Below are 13541 nucleotides of genomic sequence, written 5' to 3'. Positions count from 1 at the left end.
TTCCTAGATCCAGATTTATTTAAAGAATGGACATTTGTGTCTAAATTCTGTACGGAAAAATGGATCAAAATCATTATTGCACAAAGAAAAAGGAAATATGAGACCCTAGTGATCGGGATCAAGGAGCTGTGTGGTCACATTTTACAATGTATCACGCAGCTCCCCTACACCTGCTTAAGGACTCTCAAAATAAATACCATCAGGAAAGAGAATGACCTAATTGCCAACAAATTGGGAAAATTTAGGAGGGACATTGGTGATTACACCAACAATAAGTTTTTTTGCTGGAAAAAAGCATTTAAGCCACTCTTAGATGGCAAACCATTGACAGCATCAACCCAGCATATCAATCCAATTCTATTATTACCCATTCTCACTCGCCTTCCCCCTCAACTCAACCCCAAACCCAAGCGATTGATAAACAAAAATAAAACACCCAAAGCTCTTCATTCCAGCAATAAGTCCAAGGTAACACCTACACCACCACTAGGGATGAGCCGAACACCCCCCTGTTCGGTTCGCACCTGAAAATGCGAACAGGAAAAAAGTTTGTTCGAACTCGCGAACACCGTTAAAGTCTATGGGACACGAACATGAATAATCAAAAGTGCTAATTTTAAAGGCTTATATGCAAGTTATTGTCATAAAAAGTGTTTGGGGACCTGGGTCCTGCCCCAGGGGACATGGATCAATGGAATAAAAAGTTTTAAAAACGGCCGTTTTTTCGGGAGCAGTGATTTTAATAATGCTTAAAGTGAAACAATAAAAGTGTAATATCCCTTTAAATTTCGTAGCTGGGGGGTGTCTATAGTATGCCTGTAAAGGGGCGCATGTTTCCCGTGTTTAGAACAGTCTGACAGCAAAATGACATTTCAAAAGGAAAAAAAGTCATTTAAAACTACTCGCGGCTATTAATGCATTGCCGGTCCGACAATACACATAGAAGTTCATTGATAAAAATGGCATGGGAATTCCCCACAGGGGAACCCCGAACCAAAATTTAAAAAAAAAATGACGTGGGGGGTCCCCCTAAATTCCATACCAGGCCCTTCAGGTCTGGCATGGATATTAAGGGGATCCCCCAGCCAAAATTTAAAAAAAAATGACGTGGGGGTCCCCCTAAATTCCATACCAGGCCCTTCAGGTCTGGTACAGATATTAAGGGAAACCCCGCGCCAAAATTTTTTTTAAAAACGGCGTGGAGTCCCCCAAAAATCCATACCAGACCCTTATCCGAGCACGCAACCTGGCAGGCTGCAGGAAAAGAGGGGGGGACGAGAGAGCGCCCCCCCCTCCTGAACCGTACCAGGCCACATGCCCTCAACATTGGGAGGGTGCTTTGGGGTAGCCCCCCAAAACACCTTGTCCCCATGTTGATGAGGACAAGGGCCTCATCCCCACAACCCTGGCCGGTGGTTGTGGGGGTCTGCAGGCAGGGGGCTTATCGGAATCTGGAAGCCCCCTTTAACAAGGGGACCCCCAGATCCCGGCCCTCCCCCATGTGTGAAATGGTAAGGGGGTACTTTTTGTACCCCTACCATTTCACTAAAAAAGTGTCAAAAATGTTAAAAATGACAAGGGACAGTTTTTGACAATTCCTTTATTTAAATGCTTCTTCTTTCTTCTATCTTCCTTCATCTTCTTCTTCTTCTTCTTCTGGTTCTTCTGGCTCTTCTGGTTCTTCCTCCGGTGTTCTCGCCCAGCATCTCCTCCACGGCCTCTTCTATCTTCTTCTCCTCAGCCGCTCCGCACCCATGGCATGGGGGGAGGCTCCTGCTCTTCTCTTCATCTTCTTCTCTTCTTCATCTTCTTCTCTTCTTCTCTTCTTCATTTTCTTCTCCGGGCCACTCCGCACCCATGCTGGCATGGAGGGAGGCTCCCACTGTGTGACGCTTCTCCTCTTCTGACGGTTCTTAAATAATGGGGGGTGGGGCCACCCGGTGACCCCGCCCCCTCTGATGCACGGGGACATGACGGGACTTCCCTGTGGCATTCCCTGTGGCCCCGCCCCCCCGTTATTTAAGAACCGTCAGACGAGGAGAAGCATCACACAGCAGGAGCCTCCCTCCATGCCAGCATGGGTGCGGAGCGGCCCAGAGAAGAAGAGAAGAAGATGAAGAAGAGAAGAAGATGAAGAAGAGAAGAAGATGAAGAGAAGAGTGGGAGCCTCCCCCCATGCCATGGGTGCGGAGCGGCCTGAGGAGAAGAAGATAGAAGACGCCGCGGAGGAGATGCTGGACCAGAACACCGGAGGAAAAACCAGAAGAGCCAGAAGAACCAGAAGAAGAAGAAGAAGATGAAGGAAGATAGAAGAAAGAAGAAGCATTTAAATAAAGGAATTGTCAAAAACTGTCTCTTGTCATTTTTAAAATTTTTGACACTTTTTTAGTGAAATGGTAGGGGTACCCCCTTACCATTTCACACAGGGGGGAGGGCCGGGATCTGGGGGTCCCCTTGTTAAAGGGGGCTTCCAGATTCCGATAAGCCCCATGCCCGCAGACCCCCACAACCACCGGCCAGGGTTGTGGGGATGAGGCCCTTGTCCTCATCAACATGGGGACAAGGTGTTTTGGGGGGCTACCCAAAAGCACCCTCCCAATGTTGAGGGCATGTGGCCTGGTACGGTTCAGGGGGGGCGCTCTCTCGTCCCCCCCTCTTTTCCTGCGGCCTGCCAGGTTGCGTGCTCGGATAAGGGTCTGGTATGGATTCCTGGGGGGACCCAAGGCCGTTTTTTTTTTTTATTTTGGCGCGGGGTTCCCCTTAATATCCATACCAGACCTGAAGGGCCTGGTATGGAATTTAGGGGGACCCCCACATCATTTTTTTTTTAAATTTTGGCCAGGGTTCCCCTTAATATTCATACCAGACCTGAAGGGCCTGGTATGGAATTTAGGGGGACCCCCCACGTCATTTTTTTTTTTTTACATTTTGGTTCAGGGTTCCCCTGTGGGGAATTCCCATGCCGTTTTTATCAATGAACTTCTATGTGTATTGTCGGAGTAGTTTTAAATGATTTTTTTTCCTTTTGAAATGTCATTTTGCTGTCAGAGTGTTCTAAACACGGGAAACATGCGCCCCTTTACAGGCATACTATAGACACCCCCCCAGCTAGGAAATGTAAAGGGATATTACACTTTTATTGTTTCACTTTAAGCATTATTAAAATCACTGCTCCCGAAAAAACGGCCATTTTTAAAACTTTTTTTTGCATTGATCCATGTCCCCTGGGGCAGGACCCAGGTCCCCAAACACTTTTTATGACAATAACTTGCATATAAGCCTTTAAAATTAGCACTTTTGATTTCTCCCATAGACTTTTAAAGGGTGGTCCGCGGCATTCGAATTTCCCGCGAACACCCCAAATTGTTCGCTGTTCGGCGAACTTGCGAACAGCCGATGTTCGAGTCGAACATGAGTTCGACTCGAACTCGAAGCTCATCCCTAACCACCACCCCCCAGCACTCACAGGAACATTGAACATTCGCCACAACCACCCGCAGCACTGAATCCTGCGGTAGATAGGAACCCCACAACACCTTGTCCCAACACTGCTCTTATTATAAGAGTTGAGACAGACACACAGCCCAATATGATCATACCCTCTTCTATCCTAGGTACCAGTCCCTCTGTGACCATAAATTCAGCCATCATCCCGGATGATTTTTTAGAGTCAGCCCCCCTACCCAACACTACCAAAGAAAGCTCGCAGGAGAGGAGGAAGGAGGGGCAGAGGCAAACTCAAAAGGAAAAATACAGAAAGCCTAAAAATTTTCTCCACCCACTTAATATCATCTGAGGAGACCTCACTTTTGAGTAAAGGTATGACATTTGAACCAGCCATACTCCCCAACCCCTTCACGTTGTTCAAAGATCTTAACAAATTCATCAGAGACCTTACAGTTAGGAGGTTCTGCAATATAAAATCCTCTCTCAATCTACCACCCCTGGAGGAAATCACTGGAATTTCCAACCTCGATGCCTCCCTAGTAGATACTGATTCCCCTACCACCACAGATTCAGAAGTATTTCATGCAGAAAATCCATTTGCAGACATGGAATTGTCCATTCAACACTTTTTAACTTCCCCCCAATTCAACATACACAATTTAAACCCAAGTCCATCTTCAACCCAGTACATAAAAAAGGCCCCTATCTACAAACTTTCTACCAGGTTATGTACACTGATCTCATCCAAATCATCATCATCAGCAATTAGAGAAATGCCTCACTTTAATAGATGACTGGATGACCATCAGCTCCCTCAAACTCAACGGTTCAAAAACAGAACTTCTTCCTACACGCTAACAAAAATTCCAAAATTAAGACTTCGTGGACACCTCCCACCATCCTCGGACAGACCATCTCTCCAAGCACCAAAGCCAAGAATCTCTGAGTCATCTTTGACTCAGGAATGACAGTGGATGCACAAATAGGATCAGTAGTTAGCGGATCCCACCATCTCCTCCGCCTGCTACGTAGACTCATCCCCTTCATCCCAGAAGAGGACAAAGCGGCAGTTGTGGGAACAATCATCAATTCCCGACTCGACTATGCAAATTCGCTCTACACTACACACCTAATCGCAGTCTTCAATCAGCTAACCAAAACCTCCTCATCATTCCCAAATACCGCTACAAAGCAAAGGGAGAACGAAGATTCGCAGTCCAAGGACCTCAACTATGGAACGCTCTTCCGACCCACATCCGCATGGAAGAAAACCATCAGGCCTTCAGGAAAAAACTAAAGACCTTCCTTTTCTAAGAAGCTGACAACAGAGAACGTATCTAGCGCCTTGAGGCGATTCAGTTCGCATTTGCAGCGCTCTACAAATCATTCATACATTCATTAATTCAAATGTGTATATCAGCCCCAAGAATAAACCCAACCTCTCTAAAGTAGAACAAAAAGCTCTTGATGAACTAACCAATAATCACAACATCATCATAAAAGCCGCAGATAATGGCAGAATCCCTTAGATTGTTATCAGATGGCAACACCTTTTCAAAACTCACTCATGACCCATTGCCAGAATTTATTATTGAAGCCACCAGATTGGCCAACAGAGCCCTACAAGAGAATATCATCTCTAAAGCAGAACTATCATTCCTTATTAAGGGCTTTCACAAAACGCCCTACTTCTATCACCTACCCAAAATTAATAAGGACCAACACAATCCACCAGGCCGTCCCATAGTAGCCGCAATGGAAAGCATTACCAGCGGCTTCTCCATGTACGTCGACTGGTTTCTTCAACCTATTGCACAAAACCTCTCATCATACATCAGAGACAGTACCCACTTACTGGACATGCTTTCACCATACACCTGGGAGCCCACATACCTATGGGTGTCCCTGGATGTTATATCCCTATACATTTCAATCCCCCATGAAATAGGCCTCAGAGCAGTAGAACATTTCTTCTCTGAGGACCCCCTCATTAATCCCAGACAGGTGCACTTCATTTTGGAAGCTACACAATTTTGTTTAGAACATAATTACTTTGAGTTTGACCACACCTTTTATTTACAATCCCAAGGTATTGCTATGGGAGCCAATTTGGCCCAAAGCTATGCAAACCTAACCATGGGCTATTGGGAATCACAATATATCTCACACAACAACCCCTTTGCTGCCCAGGTCATCTACTATGGACGCTATATCTATGATATTGTAATCATATGGGATGGCATAAGAGAGAGTGTAGAGTCCTTTGTTAAGCACTGCAACCACAACTCACTAGGGTTATCCTCCACCCATGTCAAGGACCCTGATAAACTAGCTTTTTTAGAACTATAACTTCACCACAGTGAATCCCAGACACATGCAACCAACTTTGTTAAACCAACTGCTGGAAATTCCTACATCTACTACCGAAGCTGCCACCATCCCAGGTGGATCCAAAACATCCCCAGGAGTTAATTTTTTAGAATTTGCCACAACTGTACCAAAGATGAGGACTATCAGACACAGGGGAAACTCCTTATAGAAAAATTTCAGGACACCTTCCCACTTTAGTCCAAGAAGCTTTCCTTTACCATGCCTCAAAACCCCCTCCAAAGTCTAAGCCATCAGATGACCCACAACCAACACGATTTACAACCCAATTTCATTGTTGTCATAAAAAAGTGGAGAACATCCTAGCGAAACATTGGTCCATTCTACTGGGTGACCCTTTTTTGGGCTCATCCCTTACCCAACAACCCAAGTCTCCCATTGCAAAGCCAAGGATTTGAAGAGTAAAATAGCACCCAGCAAAATCCGAACCAGTATACCCACCCCCGCTTCACGCATTCCCTTAATTCCATTAGTGGGAATGTTCCAATGTAAGAAAAAATGATGTCTAACTTGTAAGATTGTTGATCATTGTCAAAAAGCCTATACCGTTAAAGGTAAAACATACACCATAAAATAATTTTACAACTGTTCAAGTGAGCACGTGGTGTATTGTCTAACCTGTCCTTGTGGCCTCTTCTATGTGGGCAGGACCATACGCACCCAGCACCAACGATTTGGCGAACACAGGCGTTTCATTGTGAATGGATGGGACAAACACAGTGTCCCTCTGCATTTTCTCAAGGAACATCGCAAATCCACTATGGGCCTCAGAGTCTGGGTCATCAAGGCCACCCCCAGAGGTCTTCCTGCTGCGGAAAGTTTTAAACGCTTATGTCAGCAGGAGACCTACTGGATATATATCCATATGGATTGTATTGATATATTCAACCAAATGCACTCATTTTCTATTTTCTATTTTGAGTGTGCTTCTTTTCCCCTATGTTTGGGGTTAGATAAGTATTACCTCTATACCTTTTAATCTTTGTACAATAAAACTATGTAATTTTATCTACTATCTCTCCATTCTGTGGTCACTATAGTCCGGTATTGTAGGATACTGGGGATTGTTTCCAATATTTACCTAACTAAATCATCTGCATTCTTGGATGAGGCCAAAGTCTTCTATTGAGCCTAAAGGTAACATACGTAGTCATTGTGTTATGTCGTGCTGATGATGCCATCATTTAAATTTAGAGAACTATAATGTAATTAAATCCATGCAGCACAAAACGTTTAATGTTCATAAAAAAAGGCTACATGACTGTGGTGCTAATGATGACTGATCTTAATGAGAAGACATATGGCAGCCCTGCTGTTTAAAATTCAAGAGACAGCAGTGACATTTTTCTGAACAGGAGATACAGAGTCAGCTTACATCCACCTAGCCAGCCAGTAACCCCCTCCAAGAACATGGCTATAAACTCAGGAACGCATCTCCATGGCCTATAGTACACAACTTTTCCGACAGGATCATAATCCTGTCCCAGACCTGTTAATAACTAAATCTTTAAATAACTAATTCATTTTTTAACAAGATATCTAAAGCTTAACATTGCAGTCTTTCAGTAGCTGATCATTATCATGTTACTATGTCTATTAGCAGTAAAAATTAACAAAGTGTTATCAGCATTTACATAATCACCTGGAAACACCTGAGAATTGGGATCAGCCCATCATAAATGTGTTAAGAGCATTCCAGCTTTGTCATACTCTAGATAATTTAATTCATTAGGGATACCTGACATGCAATAAAATGTTTTTACATGGTTAATTGAGATTGTAAAAGCCACTTAGGACTGATCTACACTGATGGCTGGCTTATCTGACCTCCAAGCTATTCTATTCTATTCTCTGAATCTTAAATTCAGTTTCAAAACCTACACACAGTTCATAAAGTCATATATGATGAGGCTATGTTAATAATGATTATACAGCCATGGCCAAATGTTTTGAGAATGACACAAATATCAGTTTTGACAAAGTGCACTGCTTCAGTGTTTCTAGATCTTTTTGTCAGATGTTAGTATTGTATACAGAATTAAAATTACAAGCATTTCATAAGCGTCAAAGGTTTTTTATTGACAATTACATTAAGTTTATGCAGAGTCAATATTTGCAGTATTGACCCTTCTTTTTCAAGACCACTGCAATTTGCCCTGGCATGCTGTCAATTGACTTCTGGGCCACATCCTGACTGATGGCAGCCCATTCTTGCATAATCAATGCTTGTAGGTTGTCAGAATTTGCGGGGGGGGTTGTTCACCTGCCTCTTGAGGATTAACCACAAGTTCTCAATGGGATTTAGGTCTAGAAAGTTTCCTGGCCATGGACCCAAACCTTCAATGTTTTGTTCCCCAAGCCACTTAGTTATCACTTTGGCCTTATGGCAAGGTGCGCTATCCTGCTGGAAATACATTGTTCGTCATTGCGAATGATTGGGAGAAGTTGCTCCGGGAAAATGTTTTTGTAACATTCTTATTCATGGCTGTGTTCTTAAGCAAGATTGTGAGTGAGCCCACTCCCTTGGCTGAGAAGCAACCCCACACATGAATGGTCTCGGGATGCTTTACTGTTGGCATGACACAGGACTGATGGTAGTGCTCACCTTTTCTTCTCCGGGCAAGGTTTTTTTCCAGATGCCGCAAACAATCAGAAAAGGGCTTCATCAGAAAATATTACTTTACCCCAATCCTCAGCAGTCCACTCCCTGTACCTTTTGCAGAATATCAGTCTGCTCCTGATGTTTTTCCTGGAGAGAAGTGGTTTCTTTGCTGCCCTTCTTGATACCAGGCCATCCTCCAAAAGTCTTCATCTCACTGTGTGTGCAGATGTACTCACACCTGCCTGCTGCCATTCCTGAGCAAGCTCTGCACTGGTAGAGCCCCGATCCCACAGCTGAATCAACTGTAGGAGATGGTTCTAGTGCTTGCTGGACTTTCTTGGTCGCCCTGAAGCCTTCTTCACAAATGCAGTGGAAATGTGTTTTTTTTATGGGATTAGGTTCATTTCCATGCCAAAGGGGGACTTTGCAATTAATTGGAATTCATCTGATCACTGTTCATAACATTCTGGCATATAAGCAAATTGCCATCATAAAAACTGAGGCAGTAGACTTTGTGAAAATTAATATTTCTGTCATTCTCAAAACTTTTGTCTACGGCTTGTATAGCTGAACGTGGAAGAAGATACTGAACGGTTCAAGGGTAAACACTCCTAGACTGTCATATACAAATTTTATCTGAAATCACTGGGGTATTTGTTTTCCCCAAACCATTCTTAGCCATCTTCAATCTAGAAATTGACAACTTTCTGATTGGCTACTATACAGTAATTACTCATATTTTATTAGCAGCTAGAATTACTATAACCAGACACTGGAAACAGCAACAAGCACCCAATCCATCCAAAACTATTGCCATAGTTAAAACACACTGCTCGTACAAAAAAATGCTGGCTTTAAGAAAAGACACCTACCCCACATCTGAAAATGTGTAAAAATCCTTTAGATTGCTTAATGAGTCATTATGTAATACGCAAAGAAAGGAAAAGGGCACCTATGTAAACAAAGTTATTTAAAAGTGAAAGAAACTGCAAACACTCTATGATATTTGTCATAGTGACCAAATATGTGTAAAACTGTGTTGCGCTAATCAGTGTGATATCAAATAATACCAACATAATACAACATAACAAAGTGAATAAATTAATTAAAAAAGGAAACAAATTGGTGTGAATAGTCGACATAATATGTGAAAGTCCACAAATAGTGCAAATTGAGGAATAAAGGCTCTTGTAGTCAGTACACCACCTAGCAGACAGACAGACTTGAACCTCTGCTGTTTCTGGCAATGACTACCAGAGATGCTGGACAGCCCCCTGTCTGATCCATTGAACAACCCTGCCTTGTGCCTTGACTTCTGCTGAACCTTGAACTCTGCTTCTCCCATGAACTTCCTGATTTAACCACTTAGCGGCCACCCCACATACATTTACTGCAGCAGGGCAGCCCCTCCGTGCCAGATCACATACCTAGTACGTGATCTGACACTTCCAGGTCTGGTGTGCATGGATTAGATGTCTGCCAGGACTCGCCAGTCATTCGGGAAAGAAGCAGAACAAGGAAGACTGTCGTTTTGTCAGTAGGGAAGGTAGTGATCCAGTGCTTCTGCAAAGCAGGAGTACAAGCCCCTCCCCCACAGTAACCAAGCACAGTTTGGGCTCTTGATTGCCCCTGATGTCAACCCCTTCCCAGCCAGTGTCATTAGTACAGTGGCAGTGCATATGTTTAGCACTGATCACTGTATTGGTCTCACTGGTCTCCAAAAAAGTGTCACTTAGTGTCTGATGTGTCCGCTGCAATGTCGCAGTCCCGCTATAAGTCGCGGATCACTGCCATTACAATAAATAAAAATTACATAACTATATCCCGTGGTTTGTAGACGCTATACTTTTTGCACAAACTAATCAATACACACTTATTGGGGTATTTTTTACCAAAAATATGTAGCGGAATACATATTGGAATACATTAAATACTAAAAATAGCTACAATGCATTTAAGATCAAAGATGTAACAAATATAAATGTTGACAAGTTTAGCAACTACAATCCTTATACAGTGACATATACTACAAAAAAACGACAAATCTGCAACATTACTAGTATGGATAAAAAATCCACATACATCGATATATACAAACAGATACATACTTAAGAAATAATATTTTTGCAAGGTCCTTCTAATATCTTGTTCAGTATATATATCAGTATATATCAGTATACATATATGTGTACATGTGCACATACAATGGTAAATAGTATATATAAAAAAGAAAAAAAAAGAAATAGTAAATAAGTCCAAAACAAAAATTTGGTTAAAGAAAAATACTAAAAAATAAAACAATAAATTGGCATGCAATACTCAAAGGACCATATGTGTGCACATGAACAGATCTGGACCACAGCCCTAATTAGATGTCACTAGAAAGAAATATATATATGGAGAACCCATCTGTCAAAGACGGGAAGACCAAAACCAAAAACATTGACCTCTAAACATAAAATTGGTAGTTATCAAGAAGTTTAGAAAAATTAACAAACAAAAAGGAAAAAATGAAGAAGGAGTTGTCTCCTTCTCCACCTAAATTTACAGAATTGTGTGCTTTATGTGATCTTGGTGATCTAGTCCAGTGATCTTCAAACTGCGGCCCAAGGGCCGGATCTAGCCCTTTGCTTGCTTTTCTCTGGCCCTTGGGACAATATTTCATTCACTGACGTAAATGAAGGACGCCTTTCCTCCCAGTGACACCAATGATGGGGCACAATTCCTACCAATGACATCAGCGATGGGGCACAGTTCTCCCAATGAAGGGACAATTTGTACTTTCGATGGCCACAGTCCTGCCCCCCTAAAGTCTGAAGGACAGTAAACTGGCCCTTTGTTTAGAAAGTTTGAAGACCCCTGATCTAGCCTCTGAATCAGATCCCAAACCAGTGGAGTTGTCGGGTGGTCATATTGTTATACCTTTTAAACTTAGGTCTGATTTTTACCCTATTAACTCCAGGGGTAAAGATATAGATATTTTTCAGAGTTTGGTGGAGAGGCATTTATTTGACTAACATAGCTTGCAGGTGTACAGGTAATGTTACATCCAATAATCTTACACTCCAGGAAAAGGGGGCTCTCAAGGATTTGAGCAGAGATAGCAGCATAGTTATCAGGAATGCAGATAAGGGGAGTTCTGTTGTAACTCTTAATTCTGATGTACATAGGTATGAAGCATTACGTCAGCTTTCATACGATTAGACCTATTTGAAACTTAGGGGTGACCCTACCTCTACATTTAAAAAGTATTTATACACATTGCTGAACAGAGCTGTGATAACAGTCATTTTTAATTCGAGGAAAGGGATATGTTTATTCCAGAAGCACCTATTATGCCTATTTTCCACCATTTTCCAAAGGTTCACAGGGGGGTTACCCCACTCCTAGGTAGACCCATTGTAGCTGGAATTAGGTCCCTTAACCACTTGCTTACTGGGCACTTAAACCCCCCTCCTGCCCAGACCAATTTTCAGCTTTCAGCGCTGATGCACTTTGAATGACAATTGCGCGGTCATGCAACACTGTACCCAAATGAAATTTTTATCATTTTTTTCCCACAAATAGAGCTTTCTTTTGGTGGTATTTAATCACAGCTGGGATTTTTATTTTTTGCTAAACAAACAAAAAAAGATGAAAAATTTTGAAAAAAAAATCATGTTTTATAGTTTGTTATAAAATTTTTGCAAACAGGTAATTTTTCTCCTTCATTGATATGCACTGATGAGGCAGCACTGGTGGGCACTGATAGGCTGCACTGATGGGCGCAGATAGGCACAGTTAAGGCGGCACTGATAGGCACAGTTAAGGCGGAACTGATAGGCACAGATAAGGCGGCACTGATGGGGACAGATAAGGTGGCACTGATGGCCACTGATGGGCGCTGATGGGTAGCACTGATGGGTGGCACTGATGGGTGGCATGGATAGGTGGCACTGATGGGCACTGATAGGTACCACTGATGGGGGGCACTGATGGGCGGCACTGATGGGGGGCACTGATGGGCAGTGATGGGCGGCACTGATGGGCACTTATGGGCACTGGTATTTGACACTGATGGGCACTGATAGGTGGCACTGATGTGCAGCACTGTTGTTGTGGCACTGATTGTGGGCACTGATGGGTGGCACTGTGGGCACTGATGGGTGGCATTGTGGGCACTGATGGGTGATGCTGGTGGGCACTGGTAGGCGGCATTGCTGCCTATTGCTAGGCAGCAATGCCTAGCAATAGGCATTGCTGCCTAGCAATAGACCCCTGCCTATTGTCACTGGCAGGGGTCACTGATGTCCCTCTCACGGCCACCGGTGATCTGCTTTTTTTTTCCTCCTCACGCTGTCAGAGCAAGGAGGAAAAATAGCAGATTACCGGCTCTGTTTACATCACATGATCAGCTGTCATTGGCTGATCATGTGGTAAGGGGTCGGGACCAACTCCTTACTCCGATCTGTGATCAGGCGAGTCACATAGACTCGCTGATCACCGCGCGCACCGCGCGCCCTGCAGGGGGCGCGCAGGCCGCTCGTGCACGGGACGACTTCAATAGACGTCGTCCTGGCAATGTAGGTCCGCGTTGTTGCCGTCATTCGGCAATAGCGCAGATCTAAAGAGGTTAATGAACGCCTTGGTCAATGGGTGGATCACCAGCTCCAGCCCCTTGTTTCCGATTTACCTGGTTTCCTTTGAGATAACAAAAAGCTGCTGGGTGATCTACAGGGGTTTAAATGGAGCCTGGAGTATGTGTGGATTACCTGTGATGTTGCGAGTTTGTACTTGTCTATTCCCCACTCTCTTGGTCTCCAGGCGATTTCCTATTTTTTGAAACATCATAGTAGTTACTCCCTTGTCCACTAGGAGTTTATTTTATTGAGTTTAGAGTATTTGCTGACTCCAGGGGCGTTGCTAGGTCTACAAAAGATCTGGGGCTGGAGCCCATAGCAGCGTAGTAAAGAAAGTCATACGCTTGGGCGGGCATACACATGTATATACAGTAATATACGTGTGTGTGTACAGTATATATCCCCAGAGAGCCCCCCACTTAAATCAGGGTCCCCAGAGAGCCCCCCTTACATCAGGGTCCCCAGAGAGCCCCCTCTTACATCAG

The sequence above is a fragment of the Aquarana catesbeiana genome, linkage group LG12, assembly GCF_042186555.1.
Source record: "Aquarana catesbeiana isolate 2022-GZ linkage group LG12, ASM4218655v1, whole genome shotgun sequence".
Classification (NCBI taxonomy): Eukaryota; Metazoa; Chordata; class Amphibia; order Anura; family Ranidae; genus Aquarana; species Aquarana catesbeiana.
Note: the sequence above shows the minus strand (reverse complement) of the source record.